Source organism: Haliotis cracherodii, unplaced genomic scaffold (assembly GCF_022045235.1).
Source record: "Haliotis cracherodii isolate W230 unplaced genomic scaffold, xgHalCrac1.p SCAF_11, whole genome shotgun sequence".
In the NCBI taxonomy this organism is placed as follows: Eukaryota; Metazoa; Mollusca; class Gastropoda; order Lepetellida; family Haliotidae; genus Haliotis; species Haliotis cracherodii.
Genome location: NW_027266266.1, coordinates 18139936 through 18153657, shown reverse-complemented (window position 1 = coordinate 18153657; position 13722 = coordinate 18139936). Strand labels below are relative to the sequence as shown.

At 41.2% G+C, this 13722-nt stretch overlaps 1 pseudogene; it reads right to left on the bottom strand.

The window, feature by feature from the left end:
* Positions 1-2971: 2971 nt before the first annotated feature.
* On the bottom strand, positions 2972-6955 carry LOC139454900 (uncharacterized; annotated as a pseudogene).
* Between the last annotated feature and the right edge of the window lie 6767 nt (positions 6956-13722).

Genomic DNA, 13722 nt, shown 5'->3' with positions numbered 1-13722 from the left:
TTTCTATTATAGGCATATGTAGTATATATTACAAATTTATTTCAGCTATATTTTCTTAAAATTACAGTCTCTTTACACAGTTTAGAGCTGAAAAGAACTTTAAAAACATTACTACGATCCCATGTTAGGTGTCTAGAATATCCCATTTGTATTTATATTGAGTAATGAGAGAATTTACGCAAACCTTCCATTATTTATCTGATTCCGAATCTTTTTAATGCAGATTTGTTTAGACCTTGGAAGGGAAGCTACTCAAATTGCAAAAAGGGACAGTACTCTAATCTCACAAGACGTACCTTCGTAGTCACACACATACTGTGGTATCGTTTCTGATAAACGTAAGCTGGTTCGTCTGTGGTCTGTGCCTGAATACGTATGTGCGTACCATCAATGCAACCTAGGACACTCGGAAAACCACCAAGGGCGAAAAATCCATCATGAACCTGACGTATGTAGCATTCTTGTGTTGGCCATTTTATGAATTCATTCTTTCTTTTAACCAAGGCATCAGTCACATCTACTATGACACGTGAAACTGCACTTTTGTCCACTCCCATCGTATCGCCGATCACTTGAAGGAAACTACCACTTGGGTAAAAACGGAAAGTTATCATCAGTTGTTGAATAGGTCTTCTGCAACCCATGCTTGCCGTAAAAGGCGACTATGCTTGTCGTATTAGGCGACTAACGGGATCGGGTGGTCAGGCTCGCTGACTTGGTTGATACATGTCATCGATCCCAATTGCATGAATCGATGCTCATGATATTAATCACTGGATTGTCTGGTCCAGACTCGATTATTTACAGACCGCCGTCATATAGCTGGAATATTGCTGAGTGCGGCGTTAAACAACAAACCAACCAACCAACGAACCAGTTGTTGATCAGTGGTGGTTGACGGAGATGGTAATGGATATCGATCAGAAAAAGGTTTGTAAACACCATGTTGTCATGAATAAAATGTCTTCAAACACATTTTATTATGTTATATTTCACTTTCATTGTCGGTTGTTTCAATAATGAAATTACCTGTTTTGGGGTTTCAGAAAAAGTTACCAAAAAAATGAACAATTATTATTTTCTCAACAAAATTTATTAGATATCACTCTTTCACTTATTTTGAATGTGTGAATCTTTGAAATATACCTCGATCCCCACCCTGAAATGAGAACCGTCCTAACGTGTCCCGGTTGTCACTGTATCTGCACTACACTCTCAGTTATGGCTGCCAAAGAAATTGTTAACAGTAACAGTGCTGTTAAAAAATTGCAGGAAACCAGAAGACAACCCAGTACTGATGCAGAGTGTGATGCTGTTCAACATTAACACGTTGACTAACTATACCTGCTGATGTGATGTTGTTTTTTCAAACAATTTTTATAATGTTATATTTTACTTTCATTGTCGGTTGTTTCAATGAGGAAATAGCTTAAATTGTTCCGATTCTGGTCACCATAGAACATTTCTCTAACTGTTTCATAAACATTTCATGTGTATGCAAAAGATATGCCTTCGTTAAATCTTTTAATGTCATCATCGAAGCAGTCAGGGTTGCGGCCTAGAACGCCCCAAACATCCGATATCAAACTACCGTATTTCCTCTATTTGACACTATACGCCGTCTATTAATTTCGCGAGAGCCCTTGACTCGGCGTGTATTAGAGACCTGTCTGGTATTAGAGACAGAGCGTGTATTAGAGGAAATATAGATATGTTTTATACTTCATATGGGGGTGATCGATCGGCAGCCATTTTCTGTGAATCGATATGTAGGCTATCTATGTATTCATACGCACGTTTTTTTGTGAAAAGGCTTAATATATTTGAAAGGGGTTTCAGTAGCAAAAAGGAAACCTCTTTTTAACCAATCAGAATCAAGCATTCATCAATGTCATGGTAGAATGTCGTATACAAACAGACATGTAACATACAATCAACAAATTGATTATTAGCATATATTGAAAATACTCCTTAACTGATAGTATAGCAATGGCTACAATGCAAACAATGCAATTAATTAGGAGATAAACATTCTGTGTTTTCAATGTAAATCTAGGTTACCTGTAGATTTAACCCCGCTAAATTGAATTTGAAACCGAACGCGCAGCGTGAGGTTTCAAATGTTAAGTTTAGCGCGGTTAAATCTACAGGTAACCTAGCTTTACATTGAAAACACAGTATGTTCATCTCCATTCTACCATGACTAAATAAAACGCGAACTCTTTGGTGTTAGCAAATATACTGAGTGAAGCGGCATGGGTTGAGTTCAGTGTTTTGAGTGGGTAATCGATCTGAATTACGGAATCACCGAACAAAATATGGTGCTGTACGTAATACTCAAGCAGTTTGTTTACACCGTAATACTTCACTCGAACATATGACAGGCATTGAAAGCATATAAAGACGGCAACTTGGTAAGGTAGCATGAGGTGGGCATCCCTGAAGAAAACAAAGCGAGCTTTTCAAGGCTTTCGCTCTACATCGCACGTCACCATTATGACGTCATATCGCACATTGTGACGCAAAAGATATGACGTCACAGTCGTATATAGAAAAGCGCCTAAATTCCAAGCTCTCTGTTGTCTCCAAAACGTAAATACATTCCCTTTGTTGATTTCTGTCGTGTTTTTCTGCACGAAATGTATTGCCACACATCCTTTGAATATTGTAGTAACCGCATCTGTGCATTTTGTAACCTGTAATTGTAGATATAATTATCTAAATATGCCTACCGACAATGACTGAAAATAGTACTATTCTATGAATCTTAGCTTCCGCGGTGATGCGGCCGCCAAACCAGCTATTTCAATCAGAGGGGGTTTATTGTGATTTAATAGCCTCTGACTGACCAATCAGAATCGAGTAAATTCCAAATTCATGGTAGAATACAAATTCACAATGTGATATTTAATTCACACACTTTGGGCAAAACCAGGAACTATCCTTTGGCACATCTACAACACCACCACACCTAAAATGGCACCACACAGTGCAACTGGGTGGACTCCTCAAGTCGACTTGATGGCTCGTCGACTGGATGGCTCGTCGATGATGCACTGCTGTCCACAGACAGGGCAGAGGACAGTGGTGTCCTCACGGCACGTTTTGCCCTGTTTGTCTGACTTGCAACCTCACCCCTCTTCTGTTTTCTCTTTGACCTGGTTCCCTTCGCTACAACATTCAGAAGCACCACAGTGTCATTTTTGCTTTTATGTCATAGATGGGTGAGTGAGTGAGTTAATATTTAACGTCACATCGGCAATATTTTAGCCATATCGTGACGAGAACTAATACATTAATAACACATATATGTAGACTTTATACAAACCTGTCATCAAAGGACAGTACAATAACTAGAATATCACAGAGTATATTCAAAACTAGTTGAGGAACATTTAAAAGCAGAAAGAATTAACAACACAATATAAAAAGGGGCTAGAGAACGTCAGTAAATACAGGAAGATCACCATACCAGGGACCATGGGGACTTACAGTGCCTTTGCTTCCTGCATGGACTCTGGCTGGATTTATATCATCCCTTCAGTCACTGGCGATATTTTACCAGTTACGCCATATATCAAAATGACGAGAATTCTACGTTTTAAAATACTGGCATGCATAAAAATACTTCGAATGATGTGGGACTTACATACCGTCTTAGGGGGACAATAATTTAACTCTACTTCAACACACCCCTCCCCCCCCCCCCCCCCCCCCCCCCCCCCTTGAGGATACACCCACTAACAATATAAGTTTTTTTATTAGCACTACCAATTTTTAAAACAATACAGTAAATTAGGGCTGCAACGATACAGGAAGGTCACGATACGATACGCATCTCGATATTCTGGTCACGATACGATACGTATCTCGATACGCAATGATAAAAAAACAAGACTTAATTATTTTATTTTATAATAACAAGACTACTGAAGTTGTTCAGCTTCAAAGTGGAACTTTCTCTAACTTTCCTTCAAAACAATGGACGAGGAAATCGTATCTGAAATTATTGTTTTATCAGGAATAATATATTCCAATATCGTGTTACCTTAGTTGCAGCTTTTACTATATGTATATATAAAATTATAAGAACCACAAGTGTAGCATTTTGGTACTGGTGATTGCTGTTGCAGGATATTTTTACGTATTTAACAATTTGACCAGTCACCGTAGGGACTTCCCGCGCTACATGTACTCGTATTTCGATTGTGAAAACGTTACGTTGACACATATTAGCTAAATTGCCACAAATATGACTTTTAACGAGTCAAAGTATGGCATTTCTAATATAATATGTATCCATTCTCTAGCAACTAAAGTTCGTTTCAATGCGTCAAAACAGGTAATCTGACCGTGGTTGACGTATCTCTTCACACACGATTTCACATAACTTAATGAAAAAAATATTAAATGAAATTTTGAATAAAATTAATAAAATATATTACAAACACAAGTCCAGATATACAATGAACACGTTTTTATAACAAGATAGTATGATAATGGTATTGAATTGCGTACTTCAGTTCAGATTTGCTGACTGGTATTACCGGTGTTTTGTGCTTGCGGTGATCAGCTGATGATATTTTATGAGATGGGGAAAAACATCTGTCGGTGTAAAACCTCAGCTTATTAAAAATGTAAGTACGTTTTGGGGAGCCATGCGTTACCGCGCGCTATAACCAAGTTTGCGGTTTATCGAAAGGTACAATAGCGAGGAAAAGCTGTACTTGAGTTTTGCGTTCCGTATCGTGGCGTATCGATAAATGGGCCCACGTTTATCGTATATCGTATCGCGATGCATCGGAATATCGGTGTATCGTTTTACCCTTACAGTGAATACATCAAAATTTATGAATAAGTTCTATTTCTTTGAAAACAGTAGTTAAATGAGAAATAATTTTACTAAAAAAGTCCTTCACTGTTTGTACACTGAAATATTTATCCCTTGTGATGGAAACATCAATAGTCAAGCAGGACATGCTTGACCGTGATTCTTTCATCACAAGGGATACAAAACGGAGGATCCTCACCCTTTAACAAATACTCATGGGTATATCTCGAATGGCCAATACATCAGCGCATAATGACCTCTTCAAATCTGGACTGACAACCCAAGTAGGTGTAACCAATATTTGATTTAATTTGGTGTGGCTCTTTTTCATTGCTTGTACATATCGGAACTTTGCACGGGGCTCACAGGAAACACTTTGTTGCATGCCGTTCTTTTATATACTCTCTCTTTATACCATGACATGACTGATCAGTGCTGATGGATCGGCAGAATCGTCCCTGTCAAGAGTATCCATCCTGGTATAGACGCGCCGGAAATTGCTTGTTATTCGACCCTTCCTCTGCATCTTCCACTCAACACCACCCTGATTCTCTGTAGCCGAGACCAGTGAAGATTCCGGGGTAGAATAGGTCTTCAGCAACCCATACTTGCCGTAAAAGGCGACTATGCTTGTCGTAAAAGGCGACTAACGGGATCGGGTGGTCAGGCTCGCTGACATGGTTGATACATGTCATCGATCCCAATTGCGTGGATAGATGCTCATGATATCAATCACTGGATTGTCTGGTCCAGACTCGATTTTTTTACAGACCGCCGTCATATAGCTGGAATATTGCTGAGTGCGGCGTTAAACAACAAACCAACCAACCAAACTGTAGCCCATGTTAGCTGGTCACATTGGTTGACAGAAAAACTAAGCTGCTTAAAGAATTCTCCAGTGGTCTTGTTTGATGTTGCAGGAGCTGTGGCACAAAAATGCTCTACCATGGCAGGCAAGCTTAAAGCGCATACAGGCAATGAAGCTGGGGCTTCTTTCTTCATCAGCTGATGGAACCGGGCTTCTGGTGCACGTCTTCCTGCAATTGCTGACAGCTTGTTTCGGATCTGGACTTTGTCCTTGACAAGATTTTGTTGCTTTCTGCTCAATGGAGTAAAGCTTGTCTTTTTTCACAGGAAGTTTTGTTGTCTTGCCATGCTTGTAGAAATGGTCATTCGTCCATGAAAGGTCGACAGCAGGCGCAGGGTTGAGGGACCCTCTGTTTGGGAATGGTCCATTTAAATTTGCTTGCCTGTATATGTCTTCTCGCCAGTGACAACTGCTGCATCGACACGAAAGAGAAGTCCGGCAATGTGGTTGCATAAACCCAACATACCTGCAGTGCACGTACAGTATGCACTGAGGACCCTCCCACCAGCTTGAGTTACAGAGTCCTTTGCAACGGCAGCCCAGACAGCATATGCAGGTGAACTCAAGGACATTGATGGCAACATGAACTGTTGTCCCTTATGTTGTGGTACAAGATCTCTTTCACCCAGTCATATGAATAATACCTACAAGCTTTACCAATTTTGTATTCATTGATGATCTGTCTTACAAGATCCTCTGAGATTCTCTCATTCAAGTAACTTGCTATGTCTGTAATGTACTCTGACGGCCACATGTTGATGTCTTTCTCCTCCCTAATCCATCCAACATCCAAGGAAAAGGGATCTTGTAGAGTGAGTGAGTATGGTTTTACGCCGCTTTTAGCAATATTCCAGCAATATCACGGCGGGGACACAACAAATGAGATCTTGAAGAACATGTCCATGTTTGAATTTACTTCACCAACAGAGAAAACGTTTCGACGAACGCTCTGTATGGGTAGGTACCTAGACTATCAAATAATTCTAGCTGATTTGACCCCGCTATCACCCTTACTTCCCGAAATAGAGAATGTAGAGTATTTGTCACGGGTGCGCACACGCCTCTATGTCTGGTCACTGTCTTCAGCGATGATGGCGTGACCGTCTACTGTCTTAAATTCGTACACAATTCTTAAATAACTTTCGGCCAGATCTGTATCAACTGTTTATAGGATTGTTAATGTCAAATCTTATGGTTCCGTCCAACTGGCCCACACCGGTCACGGCACTATACTTGGTCCAGTGTGAATCGGTCATTGTGGAAACTATGCCTGGTAGCGAAAATAAATCCAACTCGCTTTTACCACATTGTATGTGACCCATATCCTAAGACATCATAATGAAAAAATATATATTGTCTCTACTAAAATACCAAACGTCTCTTAAGCTTTATCCTACGTTTCTTTTCAGTAGCACGCTACATCTTCTCCCGTTTATAACTGCCAGAGTCCTCTCTTTTTCCCTGCTTATATTTTTTATGGGTGCCTAAGTTCCAATACTAATTTTTCTGCGTTTACCGCTCGGCGCTCGGAAATGGTCCCAAACCGTCGGCGATATTGCTTTTAAGGGCCCTCTTACTTCGCCGCCTTATACTTTCTGTCACATTCGAACTGCCGGTCACGACATCGCCGACCACGCCCGCAGCAGCCCTGGCGCCTTCCCTCAGTAATATGTTGATATGACACGGGATGCCCAAGGTCGTCTCTTATAAGACTAGTTACAGAACGTATCTCTTCAAATTGTAAAGACAGGTATTGTATTGGATTCCTATCTCTCACGTGTACTGCATCGTTAAACATTTTTATCCCCCGCTGGGCCAGAATGGCCGAAGGGGGATTATGTCGTGGCGCAGTCCGTCCGTCTGTCCGTCCCACAGAGGGTACTAAGCTTGTGAAATCAACTCCTCCTACAGTTTCCAGAGAATATCCCTGACACTCTACACACAAGATGTCGATATGTTGATGATACGCATATCACAGTCCCGTTTCATTTCGACTAATTTTGACAGAGTTACTGGCCCTGTTTTACGGAGCTTCATTATTTTGCATAATTGTGAGAGAGGGTACTAAGCTTGTGAAATCAACTCCTCCTACAGTTTCCAGAGAATATCCCTGACACTCTAAACACAAGATGTCGACATGTTGATGATACGCATATCAGTCCCGTTTCATTTCGACTAATTTTGACAGAGTTACTGCCCCTGTCTTACGGAGCTTCATTTGACTCATTACAAAAGTTCATGCAGGGGATGTTGTGCTCTCAGAGCACTCTTGTCTTTCTTACAGGTATCATAATCAACAGAGTGTGCCCGACTATCTGGTAGTCGATAATGTCCGAATAGGTGAGGTGAAATGGGGTTTAACATCGCGTCCAAGATTATTGCACTTATATAGCGACGTGTATGTGTGTGTGTGTGTGTGTGTGCGTGTGTGTGTGTGTGTGTGTGTGGCTGCTTGTACTGAAGTATTCATGGAAATGAAAAAAAACTGTTTAATAATCGACACAAAGCATTACGTAGATGTAAATACGAAAAAAAAAAAACAACTGGAAAAGTACTAGCCTGGATTTGCTAGTTTTATCTCAGTGCTCAATACAAAATGTACTTTACAGGAGGTAATTTGTAGACACTTTCAACATTCAAAAATAAAACTAAGTCCAAATTGACATGGCAGAAACAGGCTATAGGCATTATGCAAATTAGCCTGGAAAAAGTTATCAAAACAACAATAAAAATAACAGCTATGTTTATGTACATAATGATAATGACATGTAAGTTGTTGTTTGAGAAGGGAATATGTTACTTTACGTTCTGATATTTTGACGATGATTCAATATCCCACAATGCCACTCACAAATCACTAACCACTGACAAATCACAGGCACGTGGGTTTCAAGCACCTGTTTTCACCTGTCGTCAAGGTGCCATAGGTCATGGACATTCACCTTGATCTACTAACACCTGTTATGCTCAGTTTCACAAAAGTCTGTTTTGTTCATATTTTTACACACTTTTACGTGTAAAAAGACATAAAAACCTTTGATACGCTGTATTTGTTCCAAGGCCCAATTAGTACTAATTGAGTTGTTTGAATATTTATATATTTTGTATATTAACTGCATTTATCTAAAATCTGAAATCGAAAAAAACAGGTTTTACTTTAGTCCGGAGTTATGCCGATTTATAGTGCTAGCACACTGAGATACCATGCCGCAGTTTAACATGAATACCCCACTAAGACACAGTATACTGACTCCGAGCCGACGAGTCCTTGTTTTAGCCCCTTAATGCCGAGCGCAAGACAGGGTAACAACAAGTACCATCTTTTAACGTCTTTTGGTATGACGCGGTCGGGGATCGAACCCCGGACCTTCCGCTCTCCGGGCGGACGCTCTACTACTAAACCACTGAGGCGGTCTTATGAATCAATGACATAACCCCAACTCGGTAAGTCGTTTTTATTTTCAAATATCACTTTCTGAGTTCCACTACAGGACTGGGGGGACCGTTGCGAGAAAATCTGAAAAAGAAATGAGAAAAATTGAAGGAAAACCCAACTGCAGTTCAAATTACTCAGTATATCCTGATCTGACGGGCTCAAAGCTTTAAAAACGTAGAGCCAGGTATGGAGATCAAATTCCTGAACAGTTGAGGTGAAATGGGATTTAATGTCGCGTTCAACATTATTGCAGTTATTTAGCGACGTGCTGCTCGTGTGTGTCTCTGTGTGTGTGGCTGCTTGTACTAGTCCGGACTGATGACGATTTATAGTGCTAGCTCACTGAGATACCATGCCGCATTTTAACATGAATACCCCACTCAGACACAGTATACTGACTCCGAGCCGACCAGTCCTTGTTTTAGCCCCTTACTGCCGAGAGCCAGACAGGGTAACAACAAGTACCATAGTTTAACGTCTTTTGGTATGAAGCGGCCGGGGATCGAACCCCGAACCTTCCACTAGAACACGGAGGCGATCAAATTCCCGAAAACGTGTGTGCATGTACTAACGCCAACAATGCCATCAGTGAACTACAGGATCCCATCGTCAATAATGTTTTCGCGCAACATGTGCCATAACCTTGGAACAATCTACTCCACACATTGCTTCAATGTCAGGCAACGGAAGGGTTCGCACAAATCTTTTAAAAATTTAAAAAATAAATACATGTACATATCTGTCAGTGGGTATCTTAGACATCGGATCTTTGAAAATCAATATGTTTGCTTTTCTAGGCACAAACTAACTACATTTCAAACATGGAAGGCGTCATTTGGTTGCAATTTTTATTTCCTACCCCAGACTTCATTGAACCAATTTATTTTTACACAAAATTACCAAGTCACAAATTAGTCTTGACAAACTGTCGCAGGAATGAGTGGTGGTTAAATAGACGTAACCAAATTTAACAAAAGTTCTTTCAATTTTCTTTTACATAAAAAACAAAGTCGGTATACTTTCTTTTGCCCCACAGTTCAGTCTGCATTGAATACAGTTCAGTCCGCATTGAATACAGTTCATTCTGCTTTGAATACAGTTCAGTCTGCATTGAATACAGTTCGGTCCGCATTGAATACAGTTCAGTCCGCATCGAATACAGTTCAGTCTGCATTGAACACTTTCGGAAGCGTTCCCATATAATACGTAGACAGTGAGTGAATGCTGTTTCACCACGCAGTCATCAATCTTACAGCTACACAACGGAGGCCTGCAAGGTTTCATTGGAGTTCTCGTTTCCCGTGACCCACCGTGCCTAAAATTGAGCCAGCCCCTAAAAGCACCCATCTTCCCGAGGCAAGTGAGTTAACTGACTATAAAAGTCCAGTTTCCACCCTTGCCGAACTAGGCTGGTATTATGGAGTTACATTTTGGCTGGACTAACGAGTCTATGCATAGTCCAATCAAAATCGCGCACCGAAATCGAAATCCGGTTCGTAAACTGTCATGCAGAGTTCGGTCGACTGCATGATTTGCAAAGCATGTGCACCGCGAACTCGTTGTCAACAGATATTTCTAAATCTTTTCATGTTTTTAATCAAGGTGCTCACGTGATGTGATGCACTTCGCGACGTAAGACTCGTTTTATCACAATATAGATCTTGATTATCGATCAGATCGTCTTGACTGGGCGCCGCCGTTTTGTTTAAAACAAATGCAAGTGATACGAGAGGTTGAATCTGATTGGTCAATAGGAGAGGCATAGAAAGGACATAACATAACCAGTAATAGCCACTGGTGGCGCTACGATCGAGCCCAGGAATTCCAGCCTAGTTCGGCAAGGGTGGAAACTGGACTTTTAAAGTCAGTTAACTCTCTTGCCTCGGGAAGATAAAAAAGCACCCGTCTTGGGAAGGACTCGGGCAGAGTTGAACTCACCTTTAAGTTTGCTGAAGTCCATGCCACAGGTACTACAGCAGGGTGGTGGGCCGCAACACTCTGGGCAGAACTTCACAAGTCCCCCAAGGAGTGGGTTGGTCACGTCACGGCGGACCGCGGTCAATGGCTTGAACAGATCTGCAAACAACCGCCTTTTACTTCATTTAACGCCGTTTTAATTTTCAGGTGAAGGTATATATTGTGGAGGCTTAGACGCTTGGGTCGTGCCCATTACTTCATTGAAACGTTCAAAACACATGTTTTCTATCTCTTGTAGATCTGGTATATTTCAATATCTCAGTAGCTCAATAGCTCAAAAGTACTGACTGGTACTCATGATACAACGTACCTGGATTCATGCCGCAGTAGTTACAGCAAGGGGGGGCACCGCAACATGTCAAACACATCTGGTTTATGTCACCTGTAAAAGAAAAGTTCCAACATAAAAACATCAAAGATAACTGTGGACATGGTAAAAGATGTGAGGCTTTTTAACTTTAATTACTTGTTACAAAAATGAAATTAATATTTTTTATTTTTTCAAAAAATAGGTCAATGTGAGAAAGGAACCCAAGGACGTGTTTTGCTTATTTCATCTGACCCACAGTGCTTTTGATGAAATAAATCATCGGCGATCCTCATCCATTCGGGTCTTCCACGCACCAATGGAGACTTGAAATGCTCATGATGTCAATCACTGGATTGTCTGGTCCAGACTCGATTATTTACAGACCGCCTTCATGTAGCTGGAATACTGCTGAGTGTGGTGTTAAACAAACAAACAAACAAACAAAAACAAAACTTGAATTGTTTTGGAGGTCTTTAGTCGAAACGAAGTTAGTCATCTCTTTAAGTATTGATAATCGGTTAAAAAATTGAAGAATTAATTAGACGACAGAAAAAAGGGATTTCCTCTATTAGCCTAGATTCATAAATACGTTATAAGACAAAATATTTGTTTGTTTGTTGTTTAACGCCGCATTCACAGCGGTCTGTAACTAATCGAGTCTAGACATGATAAACTAGTGATTGACATCATGAGCATCAATCTACGCAAAGGGGATACGATGACATGGATTAACAAAGTCAGCGAGTTTGACCTCCCGACCCCTTTAGTCGCCTCTTACGACAACCATGGATTGCTGAAGACAAAGTCAAACCCGCATCTTCGTGGGGTCGTACGTGTGAACATTGGTTCTATGTCTGATTTCGGTTTCCGATTGGTTCTATGTCTGATTTCGGTTTCCGATTGGTTCTATGTCTGATTTCGGTTTCCGATAGGTCCCCAGCAACCGATTCTGGTCGTATGAGGCGACTGCGTTTCATCGTACCCCTAGCGCCTTCAACGTTGATCGTTGCTCATGATATCAATCACTGGTTCGTCTTCTCCAGACCGCCTTGATCCAGCTCAAATTGTTTATTTGTTTGTTTCTTGTTTAACGTTGCACTCAGCAATATTCCAGCTATATGACGGCGGTGTCTTAATAATCGAGTCTGGACCAGACAGTGTAGTGATTGACACCATGAGCATCGATCCACGCAAATGGGACACGATGACATGCATCAGTCAAGTCAGCGAGCCTTACCACCCGAAGGCGGCGTCATAATTGAACAAAAAAAACAAAATCGTATGAGCAAGGGCGATAACATAATCTAAATGCTACAGCAACGACATCAACGTCTTACCCCGCACACAAACCACGACAGCGACAGTAACGGCAAGCAGTAGCAGCTTCATCCTACGTGTTCTACGTTTTCCTAAACAGTAACAGACTGTCTAAAACAACTGGAGGGCATGGGATATTCATAACTGGCCAGGATTACGCTTGATACGGGCTGGTATGCTGGACTGCACGGCCCAGATCGAGGTTATGCTATAACTCGCCAATCCCAATGAGAGTGGACACATGTTGACAACAGACGTGTCAGTACTTTTCGGAAATTATGACCTAAACTGGGTCTTCAGCGATTTATTATTAGCCTAGAGCCGTGGAGCACGTCTTTCGTTTACACCAACAGTAACTTTCTCGATTCCTCAATTCTTTGTTTTCAGTCCTTTTTATGCTCATGGAACTACCCACGGTTGTACCAAAGCGTGTTTTACAAACATATATATAAGTTCAACAAAAGTGATGATTCAGACAGGAAGAGTACATTTAAGTATCATTTCTAGACATTGGAAATAACCTTTGACAAATTCTTCATTTCTGCGGGGGCACGGGTGGCCCAATCGCGATTCGCTGTGCAGAGTTGCGTCCCTTGGGCACGCCAGAAACCTATGATTGTGGGTTCGAGTCCCGGTTCGCCTCGATTATGTTTCTAGGTTTGTGAGCACCATACCCGTGCTCGTGGGTTTCACCAAAGTGGTAAACGTCTGAGGCCTGCATCACTTCGGGCTTACCTCCCACATTAAGCTGACACGCCGTGATATAACTGGAATACTGTTAAAAAGCGGCGTTATACCCAACTAATAAGCTCAGGGTTTATAAAAAAAATATGGAGATGAGTTATTTTTGTTATTTTTGACCAATGTGTCAAATTCAAAGGTCAAAATCGCCCCTTTCCACAACCTGCAAGACCCGTAACGATCCGGGTTAGAATTGGTCTTCAGCAACCCATGCTTGCCGTAAAAGGCGACTATGCTTGTCG